A 26,664-nucleotide genomic window follows, 5' to 3' on the forward strand; every position below is an offset into this window, starting at 1 on the left:
TTGTAGTTTGGTGCCATTAAAGCGGCAACAATTTTAACGCCGTCCTTCAAAATATGCCCCTAAGTTTTGTAATGTCGACAATCCTGTCTCCCATTTAAATAGGCACGAAGTATTTAGTGAATTGCATTGTGAATCATGAAGCAACACTGTCTGATTGTGATCGATAAAGAATTTGAAGAGTTGTGTACTTCTTTTGCCCGTAATGTACATTGGGGCAGATTTACAAGTCCCTTGTGCCACTAATGCATCACTTTTAACATTGGAAAAGTGACGCGAAAGTGGCGCAAGGGGCTTGTAAATCTGCTACACAGTGTTCTGTCTTAGTTTGCTTTCCTTTCTGTCAGGTAGAGGATCCCGGTTTCTGTACAGCCAGTACCTTTCAATCCTAACCCCAAACTGCTTACTGCCTGTTACCATAGTAACAGTTCATGGAACACTTAAGTGAGCACACAGGTTACAAGTTCACCACATAATGTTGCTAATCCAAACAGTTACTGTGCTGGAGTTTTGAAATGTTTTCATAATAACCGTTAATCGCAGCTACAGACTCTGGTAAAGAGCTGGTAATGAGTTAGCCTCAAGATTATACTTCTAGTTATACAAATCATTTCTATTTTTAATTGTTTAATGTTTTCTAAGCATATGATTATCACACTAAATAATACCGAAATGTTAGAAAAAGAAGACGTATATACTTTTTGCTTATTAACTTTTATTAAAACAACAATAAATAACTAGAAACGTAACTGTAAGATAACAATATAATAAACAAAATGTGAGATGGACTCCAATTGAAGGTGGGTAGGTAACCTGCAAAACAAAAATAAAAATAAGTGTTTAAAATTAGATCGATGTGACTGAATGAGGTCAACGATCACAGATTAAGGTAACACTTGGCAATATTTGGCTATTTACACATTTGCAGTGTGCCTGAGACATTCCACCTCTCTTATAGGCCCGCTTTGCAGAGGTGTCTGTAGGGAAGTGCCTTCTGCGTCAGATTTAAAGGATGGACCAACAGGTCTTTAAATTTATTCAGAGATGAGACAGAATTATGTGAGAGTTCACGTCATTATGCAGGACAATATCATTTATTTATAACGCATTTAGTTGGAGACATTGTGTATCTAGGCCGCTCAGCTTACCTTGTGTAAACACTCTGGCGAACAGAGTTCACAACTTGAATTTTGCTTTGGTTCAACACTGCAGACTGTATTAAATTCAGCCTTGATTTTTTTATCAGCAGGGTGGACAGCAGCGTCCCTAACTTTTAAAGAGAAAGAGAAACAATGTGAGAGAGAGTGAGAGAAAAAACGACATTAAAAGTGTGAGAGAGAGAAAGTAATAGATGAAGCAGGAGAGGTAGTGTTAATACTGGAAAAAATCTTCGTAGCTCACCTTTTTGCCTCCGTTGTGTGTCCAAGCACGTGCCGGTTCATAGTGCACCCTCAAGTTTATACTATCTTTCATATCACTAGAGTTAGTAATAGCAGAGTACATACAACAAGTATATTTCTGCTTTATATCTGTGTACACTCAGGATACTGTATTACATCAACTTCCACTGCAAGAAGGTGTCTGTGCGCTCTTTTTCTCCCAGAGTACTATACCCCATGCACTCCCACTGCATAGCGGTGAGTTCTCATTACGTCGTACCCAGACTATTGTACCCCATTAACTTACAGAGTCCCGGAGGAGAGTGCTTTTTCTTGTGCACTCAGGGGCAGATTTACAAGCCACTTGCGCCACTTTTGCGTCACTTTCCCCATGTTAAAAGTGACACAAAACTGGCGCAAGGGGCTTGTAAATCTGCCCCTCAGACCATTGCTTCAGAAAAGGGGGTGGTGATGAACAGAGTGCATGATGGGAACAGGACAAACCAAACTACCAAGCCAATTCTTATACTGGGAAGGAAACAAGCTTCCGGGGACCGGTTTCTGCCATTTCAGGCGTCGTCGGCCCGGCTTGCTTGAATCCTGATGGTGCAATGAGCAAGGGACTCACATCTGAGTATACCCTTCCATGCTTATGGTGGACAAAATGATTCAGAAAAGGGGGTGGTGATGAACAGAGTGCCTGAATTAAGCAGACCACTCTTACCCAGTCCAAAGATCAGGGCTTGATCCATCACCGTTTTTTAGCTCACTGCACCATCCCAGCTCAGAACTTGGCTATATGCAAATTAGTCTGTTCCTGTCCCAGTGCATGATGGGAACAGGACAAACCAAACTACCAAGCCAATTCTTATACTGGGAAGGAAACAAGCTTCCGGGGACCGGTTTCTGCCATTTCAGGCGTCGTCGGCCCGGCTTGCTTGAATCCTGATGGTGCAATGAGCAAGGGACTCACATCTGTGTATACCCTTCCACGCTTATGGTGGACAAAATGATTCAGAAAAGGGGGTGGTGATGAACAGAGTGCCTGAATTAAGCAGACCACTCTTACCCAGTCCAAAGATCAGGGCTTGATCCATCACCGTTTTTTAGCTCACTGCACCATCCCAGCTCAGAACTTGGCTATATGCAAATTAGTCTGTTCCTGTCCCAGTGCATGATGGGAACAGGACAAACCAAACTACCAAGCCAATTCTTATACTGGGAAGGAAACAAGCTTCCGGGGACCGGTTTCTGCCATTTCAGGCATCGTCGGCCCGGCTTGCTTGAATCCTGATGGTGCAATGAGCAAGGGACTCACATCTGAGTATACCCTTCCACGCTTATGGTGGACAAAATGATTCAGAAAAGGGGGTGGTGATGAACAGAGTGCCTGAATTAAGCAGACCACTCTTACCCAGTCCAAAGATCAGGGCTTGATCCATCACCGTTTTTTAGCTCACTGCACCATCCCAGCTCAGAACTTGGCTATTTGCAAATTAGTCTGTTCCTGTCCCAGTGCATGATGGGAACAGGACAAACCAAACTACCAACCCAATTCTTATACTTGGGAAGGAAACAAGCTTCCGGGGACCGGTTTCTGCCATTTCAGGCGTCGACGGCCCGGCTTGCTTGAATCCTGATGGTGCAATGAGCAAGGGACTCACATCTGAGTATACCCTTCCACGCTTATGGTGGACAAAATGATTCAGAAAAGGGGGTGGTGATGAACAGAGTGCCTGAATTAAGCAGACCACTCTTACCCAGTCCAAAGATCAGGGCTTGATCCATCACCGTTTTTTAGCTCACTGCACCATCCCAGCTCAGAACTTGGCTATATGCAAATTAGTCTATTCCTGTCCCAGTGCATGATGGGAACAGGACAAACCAAACTACCAAGCCAATTCTTATACTGGGAAGGAAACAAGCTTCCGGGGACCGGTTTCTGCCATTTCAGGCGTCGTCGGCCCGGCTTGCTTGAATTCTGATGGTGCAATGAGCAAGGGACTCACATCTGAGTATACCCTTCCACGCTTATGGTGGACAAAATGATTCAGAAAAGGGGGTGGTGATGAACAGAGTGCCTGAATTAAGCAGACCACTCTTACCCAGTCCAAAGATAAGGGCTTGATCCATCACCGTTTTTTAGCTCACTGCACCATCCCAGCTCAGAACTTGGCTATATGCAAATTAGTCTGTTCCTGTCCCAGTGCATGATGGGAACAGGACAAACCAAACTACCAAGCCAATTCTTATACTGGGAAGGAAACAAGCTTCCGGGGACCGGTTTCTGCCATTTCAGGCGTCGTCGGCCCGGCTTGCTTGAATCCTGATGGTGCAATGAGCAAGGGACTCACATCTGAGTATACCCTTCCACGCTTATGGTGGACAAAATGATTCACAAAAGGGGGTGGTGATGAACAGAGTGCCTGAATTAAGCAGACCACTCTTACCCAGTCCAAAGATCAGGGCTTGATCCATCACCGTTTTTTAGCTCACTGCACCATCCCAGCTCAGAACTTGGCTATATGCAAATTAGTCTGTTCCTGTCCCAGTGCATGATGGGAACAGGACAAACCAAACTACCAAGCCAATTCTTATACTGGGAAGGAAACAAGCTTCCGGGGACCGGTTTCTGCCATTTCAGGCGTCGTCGGCCCGGCTTGCTTGAATCCTGATGGTGCAATGAGCAAGGGACTCACATCTGAGTATACCCTTCCACGCTTATGGTGGACAAAATGATTCAGAAAAGGGGGTGGTGATGAACAGAGTGCCTGAATTAAGCAGACCACTCTTACCCAGTCCAAAGATCAGGGCTTGATCCATCACCGTTTTTTAGCTCACTGCACCATCCCAGCTCAGAACTTGGCTATATGCAAATTAGTCTGTTCCTTTCCCAGTGCATGATGGGAACAGGACAAACCAAAGTACCAAGCCAATTCTTATACTGGGAAGGAAACAAGCTTCCGGGGACCGGTTTCTGCCATTTCAGGCGTCGTCGGCCCGGCTTGCTTGAATCCTGATGGTGCAATGAGCAAGGGACTCACATCTGAGTATACCCTTCCACGCTTATGGTGGACAAAATGATTCAGAAAAGGGGGTGGTGATGAACAGAGTGCCTGAATTAAGCAGACCACTCTTACCCAGTCCAAAGATCAGGGCTTGATCCATCACCGTTTTTTAGCTCACTGCACCATCCCAGCTCAGAACTTGGCTATATGAAAATTAGTCTGTTCCTGTCCCAGTGCATGATGGGAACAGGACAAACCAAACTACCAAGCCAATTCTTATACTGGGAAGGAAACAAGCTTCCGGGGACCGGTTTCTGCCATTTCAGGCGTCGTCGGCCCGGCTTGCTTGAATCCTGATGGTGCAATGACCAAGGGACTCACATCTGAGTATACCCTTCCACGCTTATGGTGGACAAAATGATTCAGAAAAGGGGGTGGTGATGAACAGAGTGCCTGAATTAAGCAGACCACTCTTACCCAGTCCAAAGATCAGGGCTTGATCCATCACCGTTTTTTAGCTCACTGCACCATCCCAGCTCAGAACTTGGCTATATGCAAATTAGTCTGTTCCTGTCCCAGTGCATGATGGGAACAGGACAAACCAAACTACCAAGTCAATTCTTATACTGGGAAGGAAACAAGCTTCCGGGGACCGGTTTCTGCCCTTTCAGGCGTCGTCGGCCCGGCTTGCTTGAATCCTGATGGTGCAATGAGCAAGGGACTCACATCTGAGTATACCCTTCCACGCTTATGGTGGACAAAATGATTCAGAAAAGGGGGTGGTGATGAACAGAGTGCCTGAATTAAGCAGACCACTCTTACCCAGTCCAAAGATCAGGTCTTGATCCATCACCGTTTTTTAGCTCACTGCACCATCCCAGCTCAGAACTTGGCTATTTGCAAATTAGTCTGTTCCTGTCCCAGTGCATGATGGGAACAGGACAAACCAAACTACCAAGCCAATTCTTATACTGGGAAGGAAACAATCTTCCGGGGACCGGTTTTTGCCATTTCAGGCGTCGTCGGCCCGGCTTGCCTGAATCCTGATGGTGCAATGAGCAAGGGACTCACATCTGAGTATACCCTTCCACGCTTATGGTGGACAAAAAGATTCAGAAAAGGGGGTGGTGATGAACAGAGTGCCTGAATTAAGCAGACCACTCTTACCCAGTCCAAAGATCAGGGCTTGATCCATCACCGTTTTTTAGCTCACTGCACCATCCCAGCTCAGAACTTGGCTATATGCAAATTAGTCTGTTCCTGTCCCAGTGCATGATGGGAACAGGACAAACCAAACTACCAAGCCAATTCTTATACTGGGAAGGAAACAAGCTTCCGGGGACCGGTTTCTGCCATTTCAGGCGTCGTCGGCCCGGCTTGCTTGAATCCTGATGGTGCAATGACCAAGGGACTCACATCTGAGTATACCCTTCCACGCTTATGGTGGACAAAATGATTCAGAAAAGGGGGTGGTGATGAACAGAGTGCCTGAATTAAGCAGACCACTCTTACCCAGTCCAAAGATCAGGGCTTGATCCATCACCGTTTTTTAGCTCACTGCACCATCCCAGCTCAGAACTTGGCTATATGCAAATTAGTCTGTTCCTGTCCCAGTGCATGATGGGAACAGGACAAACCAAACTACCAAGTCAATTCTTATACTGGGAAGGAAACAAGCTTCCGGGGACCGGTTTCTGCCCTTTCAGGCGTCGTCGGCCCGGCTTGCTTGAATCCTGATGGTGCAATGAGCAAGGGACTCACATCTGAGTATACCCTTCCACGCTTATGGTGGACAAAATGATTCAGAAAAGGGGGTGGTGATGAACAGAGTGCCTGAATTAAGCAGACCACTCTTACCCAGTCCAAAGATCAGGTCTTGATCCATCACCGTTTTTTAGCTCACTGCACCATCCCAGCTCAGAACTTGGCTATATGCAAATTAGTCTGTTCCTGTCCCAGTGCATGATGGGAACAGGACAAACCAAACTACCAAGCCAATTCTTATACTGGGAAGGAAACAAGCTTCCGGGGACCGGTTTTTGCCATTTCAGGCGTCGTCGGCCCGGCTTGCCTGAATCCTGATGGTGCAATGAGCAAGGGACTCACATCTGAGTATACCCTTCCACGCTTATGGTGGACAAAAAGATTCAGAAAAGGGGGTGGTGATGAACAGAGTGCCTGAATTAAGCAGACCACTCTTACCCAGTCCAAAGATCAGGGCTTGATCCATCACCGTTTTTTAGCTCACTGCACCATCCCAGCTCAGAACTTGGCTATATGCAAATTAGTCTGTTCCTGTCCCAGTGCATGATGGGAACAGGACAAACCAAACTACCAAGCCAATTCTTATACTGGGAAGGAAACAAGCTTCCGGGGACCGGTTTCTGCCATTTCAGGCGTCGTCGGCCCGGCTTGCTTGAATCCTGATGGTGCAATGACCAAGGGACTCACATCTGAGTATACCCTTCCACGCTTATGGTGGACAAAATGATTCAGAAAAGGGGGTGGTGATGAACAGAGTGCCTGAATTAAGCAGACCACTCTTACCCAGTCCAAAGATCAGGGCTTGATCCATCACCGTTTTTTAGCTCACTGCACCATCCCAGCTCAGAACTTGGCTATATGCAAATTAGTCTGTTCCTGTCCCAGTGCATGATGGGAACAGGACAAACCAAACTACCAAGTCAATTCTTATACTGGGAAGGAAACAAGCTTCCGGGGACCGGTTTCTGCCCTTTCAGGCGTCGTCGGCCCGGCTTGCTTGAATCCTGATGGTGCAATGAGCAAGGGACTCACATCTGAGTATACCCTTCCACGCTTATGGTGGACAAAATGATTCAGAAAAGGGGGTGGTGATGAACAGAGTGCCTGAATTAAGCAGACCACTCTTACCCAGTCCAAAGATCAGGTCTTGATCCATCACCGTTTTTTAGCTCACTGCACCATCCCAGCTCAGAACTTGGCTATATGCAAATTAGTCTGTTCCTGTCCCAGTGCATGATGGGAACAGGACAAACCAAACTACCAAGCCAATTCTTATACTGGGAAGGAAACAAGCTTCCGGGGACCGGTTTTTGCCATTTCAGGCGTCGTCGGCCCGGCTTGCCTGAATCCTGATGGTGCAATGAGCAAGGGACTCACATCTGAGTATACCCTTCCACGCTTATGGTGGACAAAAAGATTCAGAAAAGGGGGTGGTGATGAACAGAGTGCCTGAATTAAGCAGACCACTCTTACCCAGTCCAAAGATCAGGGCTTGATCCATCACCGTTTTTTAGCTCACTGCACCATCCCAGCTCAGAACTTGGCTATTTGCAAATTAGTCTGTTCCTGTCCCAGTGCATGATGGGAACAGGACAAACCAAACTACCAAGCCAATTCTTATACTTGGGAAGGAAACAAGCTTCCGGGGACCGGTTTGTGCCATTTCAGGCGTCGACGGCCCGGCTTGCTTGAATCCTGATGGTGCAATGAGCAAGGGACTCACATCTGAGTATACCCTTCCACGCTTATGGTGGACAAAATGATTCAGAAAAGGGGGTGGTGATGAACAGAGTGCCTGAATTAAGCAGACCACTCTTACCCAGTCCAAAGATCAGGGCTTGATCCATCACCGTTTTTTAGCTCACTGCACCATCCCAGCTCAGAACTTGGCTATATGCAAATTAGTCTGTTCCTGTCCCAGTGCATGATGGGAACAGGACAAACCAAACTACCAAGCCAATTCTTATACTGGGAAGGAAACAAGCTTCCGGGGACCGGTTTCTGCCATTTCAGGCGTCGACGGCCCGGCTTGCTTGAATCCTGATGGTGCAATGAGCAAGGGACTCACATCTGAGTATACCCTTCCACGCTTATGGTGGACAAAATGATTCAGAAAAGGGGGTGGTGATGAACAGAGTGCCTGAATTAAGCAGACCACTCTTACCCAGTCCAAAGATCAGGGCTTGAACCATCACCGTTTTTTAGCTCACTGCACCATCCCAGCTCAGAACTTGGCTATATGCAAATTAGTCTGTTCCTGTCCCAGTGCATGATGGGAACAGGACAAACCAAACTACCAAGCCAATTCTTATACTGGGAAGGAAACAAGCTTCCGGGGACCGGTTTCTGCCATTTCAGGCGTCGTCGGCCCGGCTTGCTTGAATCCTGATGGTGCAATGAGCAAGGGACTCACATCTGAGTATACCCTTCCACGCTTATGGTGGACAAAATGATTCAGAAAAGACCATTGCAACCTATCAATTCTCACTGCCTGGAGGTAATTGTACATTCCTACGCAGTCAAGCTGCTGCACAGTACCCATTCTTTCCGCCGCATGTGACTTCTGTTTGCTTCGGAAACAAGCTTCTTTGCTCACCTTTTGCCATTGGCGTGATCCAAATAGGGTGCACCACGTGTCAAAGCAGTCTTCTCAGATGTTGTTACGATGGCCACGCATCATCGCAGAATCATCAAACGTTGAGCTTTGGCGGTGTTGGGGAGTGGGACGCAAATTTGTGAAACACAACCTGTTAGATAAAAAGGAAGATAACATTGCGCTTCATTTCTTTATCAAAGGAGAGAGGAAATGAGAGAGTGACTGAAAAAAATATTCGCAGCTCTCCTTTCTGTCACCGGTGTGTCTTTCACCATGTGCCGGGACATAATGCACCCTGAAGCTCTACATTTAAAAGATAGTAAAAGAAAGATGTTATGATTGGTAATTGTTACTATCTTAATGTGGAGTAGAATTACATCTCCCTTTCACACATCTTCCCTCCTGGATTAAAAATACAACTATTTGTAGAGTTCCAACTTGTTTAATAGGCTTCGATTTATGAACAATTAGTATAGTAGTAATGTTTTTTATCCGGTTGTGAAAGCAAGTGGTGCGCAGTGATACACGTGGTTTCAATCATCAAGATCGACTGACATTTGACCGATTATAAAAACTTTCCTGCTATTGGAAAAAAAAGTACAAAGGCAAGAAGATACGGTATATAGGACTGCATACTCCTAAATCGCTGGGTCGCCTTTTTGTATGCAGTCTGCTGCACCCCATCTACTCCCTCTGCTGCGCACCCAGGCCTCACTGCTCACCTTTTTGTGGACAGGGCACCTTCTACATCATGCAGTCCTGCTCTGCCACCAAGAATTCACAAATATGGTGCTGAGTCTTGATATCGCTATGGCTAAGGACATATTCATGCTCCCATCAGCATCGCAGGTTGCTCACATGCTCAGTCCTTGCGGAACAACTAACTCAGTGACCAAAGAGGCCATGCACGTAGTGGTGGGCCGCCCCCTGCTCGGTGGTACGGGCCTACATGAGGTGTCCAAACCACTAGGGCAGGCCATCATAGTGCTTGCGATGGGAGCAACTCTAAAATGGCATAGAGCAAGTGCGCCTCATCTTTTTTATTGGTAAGGTCACATGTGTATTGACGTATGTGCTGGATGGGTGTGGTGTGGCTGTATACCAGCCATGAGGGAGTGCGTGTGTGCCGTTCTGACAACTAGACCTGAAAGTAAGAAATCACTACAATGGAAATCTGGGCCATGTAGCGTTCTTGTGTTTTCCTGAAAGCGTAAGTGGAGTGGGCTGCACTGACATATCCAGTGCTGTGCGAGGCTGTGAACGATGACTCCAGAGCTATGGGCTTGGTTCCGCCGTGAGCTATATGAAAAATCAACTGATTCGGGTGTCCATGTTGAAGTGCTGCTGTCACCCGGGTCTTACACGCAAATGTGTCATTATGTCTGTAAAGTCCCACAATATGGCTAACATGGAAGGTACGGGGTATCATTGACCTCATATTCATCCATAGTTGCACACATAAAAGATGGTGGACATGACGCATTTCTACAAATATGAATGTTTGTTGTACATTCAGTGGAGCATTATAGCTGTAGTATGCAGGGCTGTGAAAGGTCTAGGTTGCAGTTTTTGGCACATGAAGGGCAGATAATATATATAGGTATGTGGTTTTTCAGGTGGAGTTCCACGCCTCCACCTAGCACCTGTGCTTCCCCCACCTGATCCACCTAATCTATGCCCCTCTCATCCTGAGAGCGAGAGCGAGAGCCATGGTGGAACGCGGGCGGCGTGCAAACGGCGTCTTCTAACTTCAGGCTAATGTGGGCTTCGGCTTCGGCAATTTGGATTACTGACTTCTGACAGCGACCTGCAGTGACTGCAGCGGCACCGTGATTCTGCGATTGGGAGGCGGCGGAGCACCGGTGGTCTGGGATTCTGAGGAGGACACCTCCGTTTTGTTTTAAAGACCTTGAACAACGGCGGGGTCCGAGTGCTAGATCGGGAGCTGGTGAGAAGCGCTTAAAGCACAGAGCACGGTGAGCGCTGATCCCCCTGCGCTGCATGTTTACAAACGGGACGCTTTTTTTGGAGAACTCGGCATTATGGGTATATTACTGGGCTCTGCGGTACTCTGTGCTATTTTTGAACTGGAATGGACTGAGGAGAGCTGAAGTGGATGCAACCACGCGGCAAAATAGTTGGTGAAGCGCTAACAGCTCGGTGTCTGAGCTTCCGTCTAATCATGCACGGATGCAGATACATTTGCAGACATCCTATTTCAGGGAAAATAAGGATTCCAGGTTTTGCGGGGTGCTAAGAAAAGTGAAGCCTCCGCACCTAAACAAAAAAACGACCAGAGGCTGGGAAACAAGCAGATTACATTTCCTATCTCTCATTTCCCACTAGACATTTTTTTCTTGTTTGTTCTTTTTGGAAAATACAGAGCAGAGTAGAACAGTGCCGGCAATAACGCCGTCTTAATGGGCAAACTTACTGGAGTACGAGCCAGAGCCAGAGCCCGCCGCCTCCAAGCGAAAGAAGATGAAGAAGCAGCAGCCGTCAGATTAGCAGCCGAAGAAGATAAGGAGGAGGATTCTATCCAGACCTCTGAGGAGGAGACACTTGAGAATATTAGTATCTTATAAGTACACCAAGATACTACGCAAGGCATTACATTATTTGAGACAGTGCAAGTGGGTGCTTCTAGCTTCAATTTGACGCAGACTGATCAACATTTGGGAAGCACAATGACTACCAATAAGCCGTTGAAGCAGTTTCCCCTCTTTGAATCCAAGTTCAATTCATCAGTTATTAACAATTCAGCTACGATTATCTCTGACCTGGACCCTAGTCTTGCTCCAACAATTGCTGTCTCGTATACTGAGTCTTTGCAGACTGATGTTTTACCTTGCAATGCGGATGCACCACTGACCTATAATTCAACTTTAAAAGCAGTACCTCCTATGCCAGAGGTGGTAGCGGCTTCAGTGCATAATACAGATAATTCAGCAGGCACAACTGCTACTTACACGACAACTTGTACAACCGATGGGGCGGGTGTCCTAAGCCCCATTTTACCTATGGATTTAGAAACCACCCAGACGATAGGGTCATTGCAATTATCAGTCAAAGACATGTTAAATCTGATATTAGACGAAATTCGCGAAGTAAAGCAGTTCCAAAGAGCCGAATTGGTCGGGATCCAGAACCGATTGGACAAAATTGAAGATATTGTATCCACTCTCCCCCCCGCCTTCAGGAAGCTGAAGCTAGGATTTCGGTCGTAGAGGATGAGATGACTCAGGTTAAAAAGGATGGCAAAAGTACATCTAAAACTTCTAAGGCCTTAGAAGTAAAGCTTGACGAACTCAAAAACTTTAATCGTCGGTCAAATCTGAGAATAGTCGGGGTTCCCGAGAAAATTGAGGGGTCTGATATGGTTAAATGGGTGTCCTCCTTTTTGTTACACGAAGTCATACCGGAGTTTAAAGGCGACCTGACGATCACCCGAGCCCATTGGGTACCTGCTTAACCTTTTCCCAATTCTGCTCTTCCCCGTACTATTCTGCTGAATTTTGCCGATATTCGAATAAAAGAGTCCATTTTATCAAGGGCCATTAAACAAGGTCAATTTCCAGTCAATGCTACAGCAAAATGTAGGATATTTTCGGAAATGTCTGCGGCTGCGGCTCGACGCCGAAAGGAGTTCGTTAAATTACTTCATTTGTGTAAGGCTAAGGGAGCTCAGGCCGCAATCGCACAACAGTCCAAACTGAAAGTTCTGATTAAACGCAAATTTCATTTATTAACTGATGTTGAAGAGGCACAAGAGCTGCTAAGTAAAATGTCACCTGGTTAAAGGTAGCTGATGGAATTTTTGGAAGGGGCAGATTGGTGGTCAGGGAGGGGATACTGGGAGGCTATGGGGTGTTACATCAAGACACCTCTAGGATAGGGGAAGCGAATCAGTGGCCAGCGTGGGAGAGTGTAGGAAGAAGATGGCCACAGGTCAAAGTGAGGGTGGGGGTTAGGGGTGGGGCGCTTGGGGTAAAAATTTGAAAAAAAAATTGAGGTTGATTGCAGTAAAACGGTTTTGTGTAAAAAATTAACTTTTTAGGCACTTGGGCATATACATACATCAAATGAGGTATTTTGTGATTAAAGACTTTGTGTTATTTTCTGCAGTAAATCATGTATCATGTCGCTCTGTAAGGGGTTGAAATTGATATCGTTTAATGTGAATGGCCTAAATAATTATAGAAAAATGCGAGCAATAGAATCTTGGATTAGGACTGAAAATCCTGCAGTGGTAATGTTACAGGAGACTCATATTCTTGCTTCTAAAAAAGAGGACTTTAAGATGTTTAAAACTTGTGCTTTGTTCCAGGGGTTTTCATGCGCCATGGGTTCACAACGTGGAGTCGCTATTGTTATAAATAAAAATTTTGAGATTGAGATTATCCAGACTGAAAGTGATCCTTCCGGTCGTTGGTGTTGGGTAGTATGCAAATTTAAAACGTATCGTATCTCAATTACCTTTGTTTGTTTCTATGCCCCTATAGAGGATAGTCCCCAGATTTATGAGGCTCTGTTTCAATCTCTGTTATTGGTAGGTGGAGACATCATTATTGGTGGTGATTTTAATCTACTTATGAACCCCAACTTAGATTCCACCTCGCCTCTTAAAAGACAGTCTAAGCCCAGATCTTTTAGGACTATGCTAAACTATACATCAATACTAGGATTGTGTGACCCATGGCGCCTGCGAAACCCGCGGAAAAAGGAGTTTACCTGCTGGTCTGGTAGGTTTAAATCCTTTTCTCGTATAGATTTTTTTCTTGCCTCTAGACAGCTTAAATTTAGATCTCAGAAATTTTATCACAATAGCTTTTCAGACCATGCCATGGTGGTGATTAATTTTGATTATGAAGAGAATGTTTCGAAAAGATGGATGTTTAACAAAATTTATTTACAGGATACAAATTGGGTATCTACATTAAAATTAGAGATTGCGGAATACATTGATAGAAACATAGGTACGGCCCCTCTTCATATCATTTGGGATTCTTTAAAGGCCTTTATACGGGGTACACTTATCAGTAAAGATGCAGCGGAGTGGTCTGCCCTAAAAATTACTAGGAATTCACTGCTACAAAAAATTCAGGATCTCACATTATGTCTACATCGTAAACAAAATGGTGATGTTTTAAACCAACTGAGGGAAGCCAAACAGGAGCTTAGTGCCCATTACTATGAACAAAGTGAAAAGGTCTTTCGAAAACAATCACAAAAAGTATACAAAGAGAGTAATTTTACATGGAAATTTTTAGCCTGACAAGTAAAAGAGCAGGCGGCCTCCAATATGATTAATTCTTTAAAAGACCCGGTTACTCACATTGATACATTCGCTCAGGCTGAAATAAACTCTATTATGCTTCAACATTACGATAGAATCTATACTACAAAACACACTATCGATCACCAAAAACTCTCCGAAATCTTGGGGCGACATGAAATTCCAAGTTTGTCTTTAGAGGATCAGCTGCATATGCAAAGACCATTCTCTATGGCAGAATTGGAAATAGTGGTAAAAGACCTTCCATCAGAGTTCTTTAAAGTTTTCTTTAACTCTTTCAGTGACTTATTTTTGTTATGACTAAATTCCATGCTTGAAGGAGGAAAAATTCCTGAATCCTTCCATGAAGGTACAGTTATTATTTTTTTGCAAAAGGGGAAAGAACCCATCCAAACTCTTTGAGGCCAATCACCTTACTAAACTCAGATTACAAAATAACCACTAAGTTGCTTTCACTTCGTTTCAATAATTTTACGGCAGAGTTGATCCACTCTGATCAAAACCGTTTCGTTACAGGTAGACAATTATTTACAAACACACATTTTTTAGTCGAGGCATTAGATTATTTTGAATCACGTGGGATCCAGGACTTGGTTTTATTATTGGACGCTGAGAAATCTTTTGATTTGGTGCGTGGGACACTATTTTTGTTATTTTAAGAAAGTTTGCTATTTCACAACACATTATTAATTTGATAAAGAACTTGTACACGGGTGCTAGAGCAAACATAATCATAAATAAATCATTAGCAGGCTCAATAGCAGTTCAACGCGGTACTAGGCAAGGCTCTCCCCTGTCACCTATTCTTTTTGCTTTTTTTATCGAACCATTAGCTGTTGCCATTAGGAATTGTCTTCATATCACTTCACCAGTTACTGCCATGGCCAAGATCAAACTATATGCAGATGACATCATGCTATTAATTAAACCCGATCTTGTTTCACAGACATATATTTTCAAAACCTTTGAAGAGTTCGAAGCCTTGGGAAGCTATCAAATCAACAGAAAAAAGACCGAAATATTGGTTTGTGGGGGGGCAGACCCAGTACTACACATAGATTTACAAGGCTGTATCAATTCAAAACCGAAAAGATACTTGGGGATCATGTTCTCTGCTAATATCCTGGATCTTTATACCCTTAACTTTGTTCCCTTAATTAAAAAAGTTCACTCAATGTTTGCTCACTGGGATTCTCTGCCTCTCTCTATACTCGGCCGAATTGCTTTAATTAAAATGTCAATCCTTCCTCTCTTTAATTTTTTATTTTCATCCATTCCAGTTTATTTGCCTGGCTCTTTTTTTTGAAAATAGAATCAATGTTTTCAAAATTTATTTGGGCAAAAAAAAACGCCTAGAATAGACTTACGGACTATAACTGCAGAAACTGAATATGGAGGTCTTTCTTTACCAAATCTAAGAGATTATTACTTTGCATATTTCGCACAATACCTAGAGAGATTTAAAAATGTAAACCCAGGTACTGTTTTTTAATAAATTTTTTCTTTAATTTATTATGTTCAGAAATCCAGATTCCATCCCCTTTGCTTGTGCCGAGATCACCAAAATTTGTTCGCTACAAGACTTTAAATAGTTTTTTTAAACGACGCGATGCTATGCATAAGAGATATACGCTTCCCCTTTTTCATTTAATGACTCCCTTAATTGGCACCTTTTCTTTTTTAAGGTTTAAAATCGATCAAACTGTTATAGAAAACTGGGGTCAAGCAGGCTTTAAAACATTATCTGATTTTCTAAGGAATGGGACCTGGCTCACAGTCAACGATATGACATGCCTGCTTTCAGGCAATTTTTTGTTATTGGGGTCCTATATTAATTTGATTTACCCTACTTTGATGCAATTAGACCCTAGTACTATTACTAATAACTCCTCTTCATTAGTTTTAGATCTTTTTGTTAACGATCAGGTAAAGAAACCTGGGGCTTGGAAACAGTGTCTGATACAGAGTCGGGAGGACGAGTTGATTTCTAAAGCTACCCGTTAATGGCATATACAGGAAAACTTAGTTTTATCATCTGAGATATGGAAAACTATTAATCAGATTAATTTCAGTGTATTACGTGGTGCCAATTGGCGTTGTATGCTGTATTTTAGCAAATGGCTGCTATACCGTATACCAGTAATTATAGCCAAGATGTATAACAATGTATCCTCTACATTGTAATTGTGAGCAGGCCAATTGGTCACATATTATGGCGCACTGTCCTAAAATTAAGATTTTTTGGGGAGAAATCTTTGATTTTCTAAAAACTTATTATATGTTATTGATTCCATGAAATGAGAAAATGTTATTGTTTGGATATGATCCTGAATTTACATTTACAAGCCATGTGTCAAAATTGATTTACATTATAATGGCCGTTGCTAGATCTTTATTACTGGTTTTCAACACAAATTCCGACGTCTCACGAATGGTTTGAAAAAATGAAAAGGGTTAGGAAAAGTGAACAATTGTAGGCTAAAAGAGTTGGGGGTACAAAAAAGTTTGATCAAATTTGGGGGTTTCATTTTGTTTAAATGTGTTTAATTTTGCATTAATTGTTTCATATTGGGTTAAACTGAAAATGAATCAAATGTATACGTATTTGTGAAATTTTTGACTTTTTTGACATATACTGTAAAACTCTGCATACAACGTCAATAAAAAAATGTTTTAAAAAAAAAAGGTATGTGGTCATTCAGGTATACTGTTGAACTTGGTGCTGGAAATCAGTGTTCGAGGCTCAGAGTCGCGTCCACATCCTGTTATTGTAGAGTAATGACGTAATCTACGCGTGCCTGAAAATGTACTATAAATACGGTGCTCATGTAAATTGTTGATATAGTTTTGGGTCGACTTCGCACTATATAAATATGCTAAAAAAAACAAGAAATAGCACACACTTATAAATTGACTATAGAGTTTCTTTGCAGTATTGTAATGATCCACTTTGTACGTTCGTATTTGTAGAATGAGCGAGAGAAAGTTATATAATCGAAGTTTTTGTTATTGGCAGAGGTAAGATGGTTGCATACGCTGTTTACAGCAGAATATAATGTGGTAGAACGCAGGAGCAGCATTTTACAACATAATAAGTACACAGACACAGATAGATAGTTGAAGTGTGTATTGGCATGTGTGCTCGACTCCATTTTATTATGTTGCTGTTGGTAACAAGTACAAAAGTAATCATGATATCATACACAGATATTCAATCATAAATGGTTTATGACTCCTGCTGTACAAAGGTAAGAACACTATATGTGAAATAATACACAGAAGATTCTATTGTAAAGGGTTTAGGAGTTGTGGTGCACTAAGGTAGGATCGGTTTGTGTGGAGCCTGCGATAATGCGTGGTTCAGGCAGAGTGAACTGGTAAGAATGTCTTTTGGCAACTGAATTTTGACTTAATAAGGTCACATGGCGATTATTTATGGGGCACTGAGTTAGTGGTACGTCTGGTGTTTAGCATGTGCTCACCCAGCGGTGAGTGGTTTGAGCGGTCTGTACACAAAGCATTGAGTGTTGCATACTGGACTGCATAAACTTTGAGGGGGGAAAAAAACTACCATCAATGTTTATCAATTACTCTGCAAACTAGGTCTACTGATTGCTGCCCATAACAAATTAAACGATTGCATTTCACGCAGTGCATTCTAAATTTCTCAAAATGGGGACGTATGTCTGGTGGCGATGTTAAATGTGATGCCCCAGAGGTACTTGGTATTGCCGGTGGTGGAGGTACATTTTGGCGCTGTGTTCTACATTCCTTGTGAGCATAGTTCACAGGATTCAGCGATTAAAGGTGCTTGCGCATACTAGCAGTGCCACAAGAGTATTTTTTGTCTCTGCCTTAAATAAATCAAGGCTAAATTCCATACTCTCTGTAGTGTAGATACAAAGATTAATTCAACTTGTAAACCATGCTATTCGCAGTGTAGATCTTAGGCTGGACTGCATTATCTGTAATCACAATTGAAATAAAAGATGAAACATGTATGGAATACATTGTTGAAATGTGTATGTTTCAGGGACATTATAGTTCAAGTTGTGACCTGTGCTGTTCGCGGTGTAGACTGCCATTGAGTGTGCCTTTGCACTTGCAGCGTGAATTTAGTTTTTCAACTAAACCTAGAACTGACATAAAAGAAGTTTAAGAAGGAAGGCTACTAAAGGGATATTCTATAGCGTTTGATAGACGTTTTGCTTTGTTTGGTACTGCACTGTGCAAATAATGAATGAAGAGTCAGTTCAGTTCTGCCTGAATACGGACAAGTGGCGATTAATTATTATGCACTGAGTTAGTAGTACCTTTGGCACTGAGCGTGTACGTAACCTGTGATAATGCGTGGTCTAGGAAGTGGGGGTAATGTTTTTTTACTACTGAATTTTGCCTTAATAAAGCTTTGTGGTGAATATTTATGGTGTACTGAGTTAGTGGTAAGTCTGGTGTTTAGCGTGTACATACCCTATACTGATGCGTTTTCGGAGAGGGGGAACACACAGTAATAGGAGTGTGGTGATTTTGTTGGCGGAAGGACTCAATTGAAGAGTGGTGATATTTGCAGTTTTTACTATGTTGAGAACAGGATGATAATTAAAAAAGATAGAAAAAACAGATATGCTTAATGAACATTATAATTAGGAATTATCATTGAAAAAACCTTTGAAATTCACTGAAAAAACCATAGGTTTCAGGCAGGTTTTAGTTAGGAATTATCATTTAAAAAACCTTTGAAATTCACTGAAAAAACCATAGGCAGGTTATAGTTAGGAATAATCATTTAAGAAAACCTTATAAATTCATTAAAAAAACCATGGGTTTCAGGGGTGTCATAGTTAGCTGGACATTTCACTCATACAAAACCATTGAAATTCCTCCGTTATAATTAGTTGTACTAACTGTAACTCTCACGCCCGCAATCCACTGGTGATGATGTCACATATTACTTCATTCATTACATGGTCAGTGACTTCACTGATGACATCACTGATGACATCTCAAATGACATCACTGATGACATCACTGATGACATCATCCATGTGACAATCAGATGCACCTCATCATATAATATATGATACTATAATACCCCTGAAACCTACATTTTCTTCAATGAATATATCTATCTTTATATATATATATATATATATATATATATATATATATATATATATATATATATATATATATATATATATATATATATATATATATATATATATTTGTGTGTATAGATATCTATATATATATAGATAGATATATTAATTACATACTGGACCTTATTTCTATTCAAAAAGTTCTTTTGCCAATAACTTTAGCGCCGTTTGATGAATTTTCGCAAACTTTGCAAACTAATGGTTCACTCAGGTCAGCTCCTGTCCTGAAAGTTTCGGGGTCACTCATCAAGCGGGGCTGAGAACAAAAAAGTGGGGGTCCCAAAATGTGTTTTCCCCCATGTTAATTTCCATAGTAATTTTGGAATAGGCTACAGCCCTAACGGCTGAACGGAATTACACCAAATTTGGCAGATAGGTAGCTCATGGTTCAAAAAGCGACCTTTTTTCAAATGGTGTAAGTCCATTCAGTAGTTCCTGAGAAATTCAAAAAATGAAAATATCTATATCTGAGCACCAAGGAGGAACCAAAAATTCTCCAGAGCACGAGTTTCATTCTTATTGGCAGCGAGTCACATCAAAAAGGATGAATAATGTTGCAAATGTAGGGAATGCTGCAGGGTAGAAACACCCTGACCCCTAGGGCTGGTCAGCGGTTCCACAGGGACCCCCAGGGCCAATTAAGAATTTTTTTCAGCGGAAGTTGCACTGGGTGCGTGAATTTTGCAGAGTAAACAAAAAAAACTAAGCGTGGTCTCCTGTGGTTCATTGTCCTTAAGCCATCAGGTGGGCCAGGTCTCGGGGGCAATGTGTGCCCCACAGCCCCGGGGACCACCACCTCTCCGAGGCTTCATCAAAAATGTGTGGGGGGACTTGCAGCCACCGCAGCTCCGGGGACAGCCACCTGTTCGGGGCTTTTTTTTATAATGGCGGTGAGGCCTCCGAGGCCCCCCAAGCCCCGGGGACTACCACATCCCTGGGGCTTTCTTAAAATAGTGTGGGGGCCTTGTGGGCCCGTCAAGCCCCGGGGACCACCACCTCCCAGGGCTTTGATAAATATTTAGTGTGGGGGGCTCAAGCCACCCCACACTGCCCCGGGGATCATCACCACCACAGAATATTGAATTTGTAAATACGGGGGACAACCACCTCCCTGGGGCTATTTTCACACGCGCGCCCCCCTCCTGGAGCCTGCAATTGCCCTGGGGACCACCATCCCCAAGGGCCAGCTCCTGCAATGTCCCAGGGTGCCCACCCCCGGGACTTTGCTGTTTGCTATGGCAGGGTGGGAGAGCGGCTCCTGCCCTGTCATAGCAAACACTGCTTTCCTGCTCTCACTTCAATGAAACAAAGCAGAATTGCTTTTGGACATGGGAGCTGCATGTCAGCTGCTCCCCTTGCCCAAAAGCAATGCCAGCTTCTGCAAGAGGCAGGGAGCTGGCAGGGACCATGGGGGTATTTGGGCTTCCCCCATGCTCCCCAACCCTGAGGCCAGGCCATGAGGGATGGGGTCCCCAGAGTCATTATTGTCCTGAGGAGAGGGCAAGCTGTCCCCCTCTTTCATAAAAAATAAAAAAAATAGGGGCAGGCCCCGGGAGATGGGTTCTCCGGAGCCAATACTGGCCTGAGGAGGGAAGCATGTTGTCCCCCTCTTTTAAAAAAAAAAAAAATATTTGCAGGCCCGATGTATGGGGTCCCCAGGGTTATTATTGGCCTGAGGAGAAGGGCCACACGGTCCCCCTCCTTATTTTTTTTAATTATTAACTGCTGGCAGGCTCCGGGGGATGGGGTCCACGGGGCAAATACCAAATAATGGAAGAGAGGCTTTCTTTTTCTTTCGAGTTTGGAGTCGCGACACCAACGCGGTTCTCAGTGTGCCCCCCATGTAACATCACGCTGGATTCGCGAATTCACCTTAAATCAATAATCAAGTAGTATATAATTTAGAAGGTAGTGTTTTATTTGTGAAGTTGTTTTAAAGAGTTACTGGGATTGCAGTTAAAACAAGATTACAATATATAAAATTTAAAATTAATAGTTAAACTTGAAAAGTGTATTGTGTTGTAGTACATTGAACTCCTGCTTTTGCAGATTTGCGGCGGGTGCGCAAATCCACAAAAAAAATATGTATGTGAAAAAAAAATTACATTTACTTTTATGTTATATGGTGGCTCTAAAAAGAGCCCTAGTATTCATTATGAGTTTAATAGAGCTACATGTAAGTGCGGATGCACAGGTTTAGGTTGTTGAGAAAGATTCTGTTTTCTTGATCTGTGAAGTGCACGCCATCACTTCTGTAGATGTCATCCATATCAAAATGTAGATTGTTGTTGTAGATGGACCCCATTCTGTAATCTCTGAGGTATGCAGAAACAGCTTGATTGACATTCTTCCTAGCGTTCTCAAACTGTGGACATAATTGAGTTGACCACTTCCATTTCTGTTTTTGGCATATTTTAGAGTTTCCAAAGACAGTTTGAGATAGAAGCAACATCAATTGTGCAAAAGTGTCCTTCATTAGCATTTCCAGACCTAACCCAGTCAATGTGCCTAGGTCATTGCTACCACAGTGCACAATCATGAGGTCAGGGGGTTGGAGATGCAAAAAGGTTTTAACCAAAGACATCAATTGGTGCCACTTCAATCCATTTAACATCTACATTTTGCAAAGCTAGTTCTTTGTCAGCATACCTTTCGCACCAAAAAACAGAGCTCTGCCCAACAATCTATACTGTAAGCATCTTGAGGGGATGTCTGGAAGTAATGAAAACATGTTTTTAGCTGAGGTAGTCAGGTGGTAGAATGAGAGGTATCTAAAATGGTGGGCACAATGCTGTTTTGAAAATAGAAGAGAATTGATTGGCTGTTTAAGAACATTGTACATTCAAGAATAGGGTGCATGTTACTTTCTTTAAAAAGAATGTTTCTTGTTCGTTAATAAAACATGTTTAAAAAGTACAGTAGATAGGATAAGGTAAATTTTTGCAAACGTTAACCACACCTGCTGTTTGCATTTGTAACCTTATGTGCTGAACTTGAAAATATGGTGAACTCGTGACCTGCCAGTTCAGTTGAATGTTCCATGAATTGTTACTAAGGAAGCTGGCATTAAGCAGAATGGGGTAAGGGTTGAAACTTAGCTATGGACTTAAAATGTGAAGTTGTAATTTATATATAAGTGAAATCTTATTAAAGTATGATTTCCCAAGTCAGTACTATCTTTAGAAGTGGTGTGTTCTTAAAAAATAGTGGTATTTTTAATTGTAATATATTTTTGAACTCCGGTATGGCTTTGCGGCTCTATCGCGTTGGTGCATGGTGGAGTAGCGACTCCAAAAAATTCCAGAATCAGAATAGGCACTTTTAGAAGTCAGTTTGTAATATGTCTAACCAATAGAAATGTGTTTTATAATTTGAAATAATATAGGAAGTAATGTGATTTGTTACTTACATGTATTTGTGTGGAGAAAGAGAGGGAAAGTTTGCCATTATTGGTTTTACCTTGCTGAGAGTGGTGCATTACATTGATTGTGTGCATAAGAAAATCTTTTATCAGTTTGTGATATTTTAAATTCAACAAATCAATTTGGAAGGTGAGTGAAAAATTTGTGAGGTGTATTGTGTATTAGGTTTATTTTTAATCTTTAAAAATTATTGATGAACTGTGATATTTGAAATATATTATTAAATGTAGAGATGTGTATTGTAGTTTGTTTTATTATAGTTAAATGTTGTTTGAAATAGATTATGTATTCTAATATGTTTGTACTGGAAGATGGATTAGTGATTATGGTAGTTTGCTTTAGGGTGTGGATATGTACATTTGTAGTATACTGCATCATTTTAGCTGTTGCTTTAAAATTGGAGGTGGAGTCTGGTTTTAAGGTGTGCATGAACTTCTGTGTCAAATATGTTTCTACTTGTATATGTATTTTCATATGCATTATACATTTGAAGGTGCATGATGTATAACATGGAGGTATTGTTGCTTTTTATGTGGTAGTCTCAAGACTGTGCGTAGTGGTCTAATGCTGAAGATGCAGCATATTAGTGTGGTTTGAAAGATGTTGACATAAGATATTATTGATTAGGGTTCTTTTTTAAATTTCTAGAGAGGTACAGTTGAAATATGCCAAATAATCTTTGATGTTTGCTTGAAATTAGAAGTTTGTTCTGTGAATTTTTAGGTTGAGGATAGTGTTATGGTACAGACATATTCATGTATGCTTTTAGGAATATGGTGAGACTTTTAGTAAAGACATGTGAAGGGTTCCTGCTTTGTATTTGGGTAGGTGTAACATTATAAGTAGTTGTAGAATGGTAAAGCAACAGCCTGAAAGTGAGGCTTGAGATGTTTGTAGAGATGTTATTTATTGGAGTAATTTGTATGATGTGAGGAAAGTTATATTTCGTATATACCGCATAATTTTCAGTGTCTGCAAATTGAAGTGTAGTCTTTGAAGTGTTGAGCTGTAGATGCTGTTGTGACTGAGATATGTGTCTATTTGCACATATATTATGGTATGTGTTATGTATCTGAAGATGATAGATGTATAAAACACAGGTATACGTTTATCTATGTATTATTTTTATATATAATGCTGCTAGTAAAAGGTACAGACATATGCATACATGGTTTTAGAAATCTGGGGAGACTTTCATGAAAGATAACTGAAGTGTTGCTTTGCTGTTAGCTATGCTCTATACCTGATTACTACTAGAATAGTGAAGCAGTAGTAGAAGAAAAGTGATGTTTAAGATATGTTGGGAGAGGCATTATTGATTATGGTACTTTATAAGATTCTGTGTAAAAGTTAACTCAAAATTTGCCACATAGATCTAGGTGTGTTTGAAATGTTAAGTGTAGTCTGAAATGTTTTAAGGCCTTTATGGTCTTGTGAGTGTGGTCATGGTTCTACTGGCACATGTATTCTAATATGTGTAATGCTTTAGGCAATAGGTATAGCTAGAAGCATGCATGTTTTTAGGAATATGGTTAGAGTTATTGTAGAGACATGGGATAGGTTGCCGCATTATGTTTGACTAGGCCCAATATTTTTACATATGCAGTGCTGTAATCACTCAGGCATTACTCCTACACTTATGCAAACATCCAGGCACTACCTATGCACTTATGCAATCACTAAGGTGTTACCCATGCACTCTTTGAATCGTGTACCCACTTCTCATGCACTTATATAATCACTCAGGCACCTATGTTGTAGTCTTTCAATCACAGATGCAGTAGCCTTGTACTTATGTAATCACTCATCTAGTAGTCATGATATTATGAAATTACCCAGGCTCTGACTTTGCACTCATGTGTTCACTCAGGCGTTATCTCAGTAGTTCTGAAATCACCCAAGAAATACCCAAGCCCTTATAAAGCCACCCAGTCACTTTCTATGTAGCCATGTAAATCACTGAATATTACTGCTGCCGTCTTGCAGTTACCCACGTGCTATATATGTTCATCTTTAATCCCCCAGTTACTTCTGTACTCATGTAATCATCAATGCATTAGCTAGTCAGTGGTTCAATCACCCAGGCACTATGCTTGCACTCTTTCAAACACTGAAGCACTATTCATGTACTTATGTAATCACTCAGGCAATACTCATGCACTTATGAATTCACCGAGGCACTACTTTTGCACTCTTGTAATCACTCAGGCAGTACCTTAGTATTTCTGTAATCACCTAGGCAGTACTCGTGGACTTATAAAATCACCCACTCGTTTCCTTTGTACTCCAGTAATCCTGTTGCTATTACCGCCGCTGTCATGCAATCAGCCAGGCATTACTTATGTACTACTCCTGCAGTTATAGAATCATGCCGTCTCTATCTATGCACTCATGTAATAACCCAGGCACTACCCTAGTAGTCATAGAATCACCCAGGCCCTACTATTGCACTCATCGATTCACCTAGGCACTTCTTAGTGAGTCATCTATGCCTTCAGGTGCCATTTATACACTTATTCAGGCACTGAACCTTTATGTGTGCACTCATGTAATTAGCCAGTCACTATCCATCTTCTTCTGCAATTACCCAGTGACTACCGTTGGAGTCATACAGTCACCCAAGTACTACCCATGGAGTTTTGCAATCACTCAGGCAGATCTCTAACATGTCTCAGTTTCTAGGTTTCACTATATTGCAGAAATATTGCATATCTATTTCTTTTAGATATGATGATGATTTGAAAAGGTTTTTAACACTATGGAGAGACTTATGGTTGAGTCATGTAATAGTCTGCTGTTTTATATTTAGCTAGGCCCAACACTCATGCAGTTATAAAATACTCTAGTACTACCCATGTAGTCTTCCAATGATACAGGCAGTATATATGCACTGATGCAATCACACAGGCATTACCCCTGCACTCATGCAATCACCCAGGCACTAGCTAGGCACTCATGCAACCAAGGTGTTACCCATTCACTCTTTAAATCATGTAGCCACTACATATGCAGTTATATTTTCAGTCAGGCACTAACGTTGCACTCCTTCAATCACGTAGACACTACCCTTCTACTATATAATCACTCAGCTAGTAGTCATGCACTTATAAAATCACTCAGGCACTACCTTTGCACTCCTCCAATTACGCAGGCATTTCCTCATGCTCCTGTAATCACCCAAGCAGTACTTATGCAGTTATAAAATCACCCACTGATTTGCTATGTACTGCAGTAATCCTCCAGATATTACCCCTTTAGTTATGCAATCATGCAGGCACTAGTTATGTGCCACTCTTGCAGTTGTTGAATCATTCAGGTCCTACTGTTGCACTTATCTATTCACCTAGACATTACTCAATGTATTTCTTTATTTATAGATGACAATATTTGTATATAATTATTTTCATATTATTAATATTTTTTAGAACGATAATAAACCTTTTTTCTGAAATATTCATAATTTTTAAGAAATATTCAGTATGACAAGAACAATTCAAAAGAAAAGAAAACGGACGAAACAGAACTATTTAAAGGATAGAGAAAAGCAGAAAGAAGATGAAGTACAACATGTCACATTGAAAAAAAGTCTTCTGGTAAGAGAACAAAATAATTTGTTAAAAGTGTTTTTAAAAAAGTAATCGATTTTGAAAATGGGAAAAAGAAAAAGAAAAGTACTACAAGCAATAAGAAGGAAAAGAAAAAATTAGACATTAATGCAAAATCAGGTTAAAGGAATACAATCTATGTTGAAAAAAGGATGAAACAATATAAAGACATTAGGAAGACAATATATGAAATTAGAGTACTACAAAATGTATTGAAAGCTTGTAAAACATATAAAAGAAGATCATCATTTTACAAAACTAAATAACAGATTGAAAGTGTAGTTAAAAAGGTTTTTGAATTGAAAAGAAAATTGTTTATATTAGTATTGAATGGAATGAAAACATTGAATAAAACAATGCACTTAATGAAGCAGAAAATTAAAAGAAAAAGACAGGATAATAGAACTAACTTTTGCAAAACTTTTTCTGGTGAATGGA

This window comes from Lissotriton helveticus, chromosome 1_1 (genome assembly GCF_964261635.1).
Source record: "Lissotriton helveticus chromosome 1_1, aLisHel1.1, whole genome shotgun sequence".
Lineage (NCBI taxonomy): Eukaryota > Metazoa > Chordata > Amphibia > Caudata > Salamandridae > Lissotriton > Lissotriton helveticus.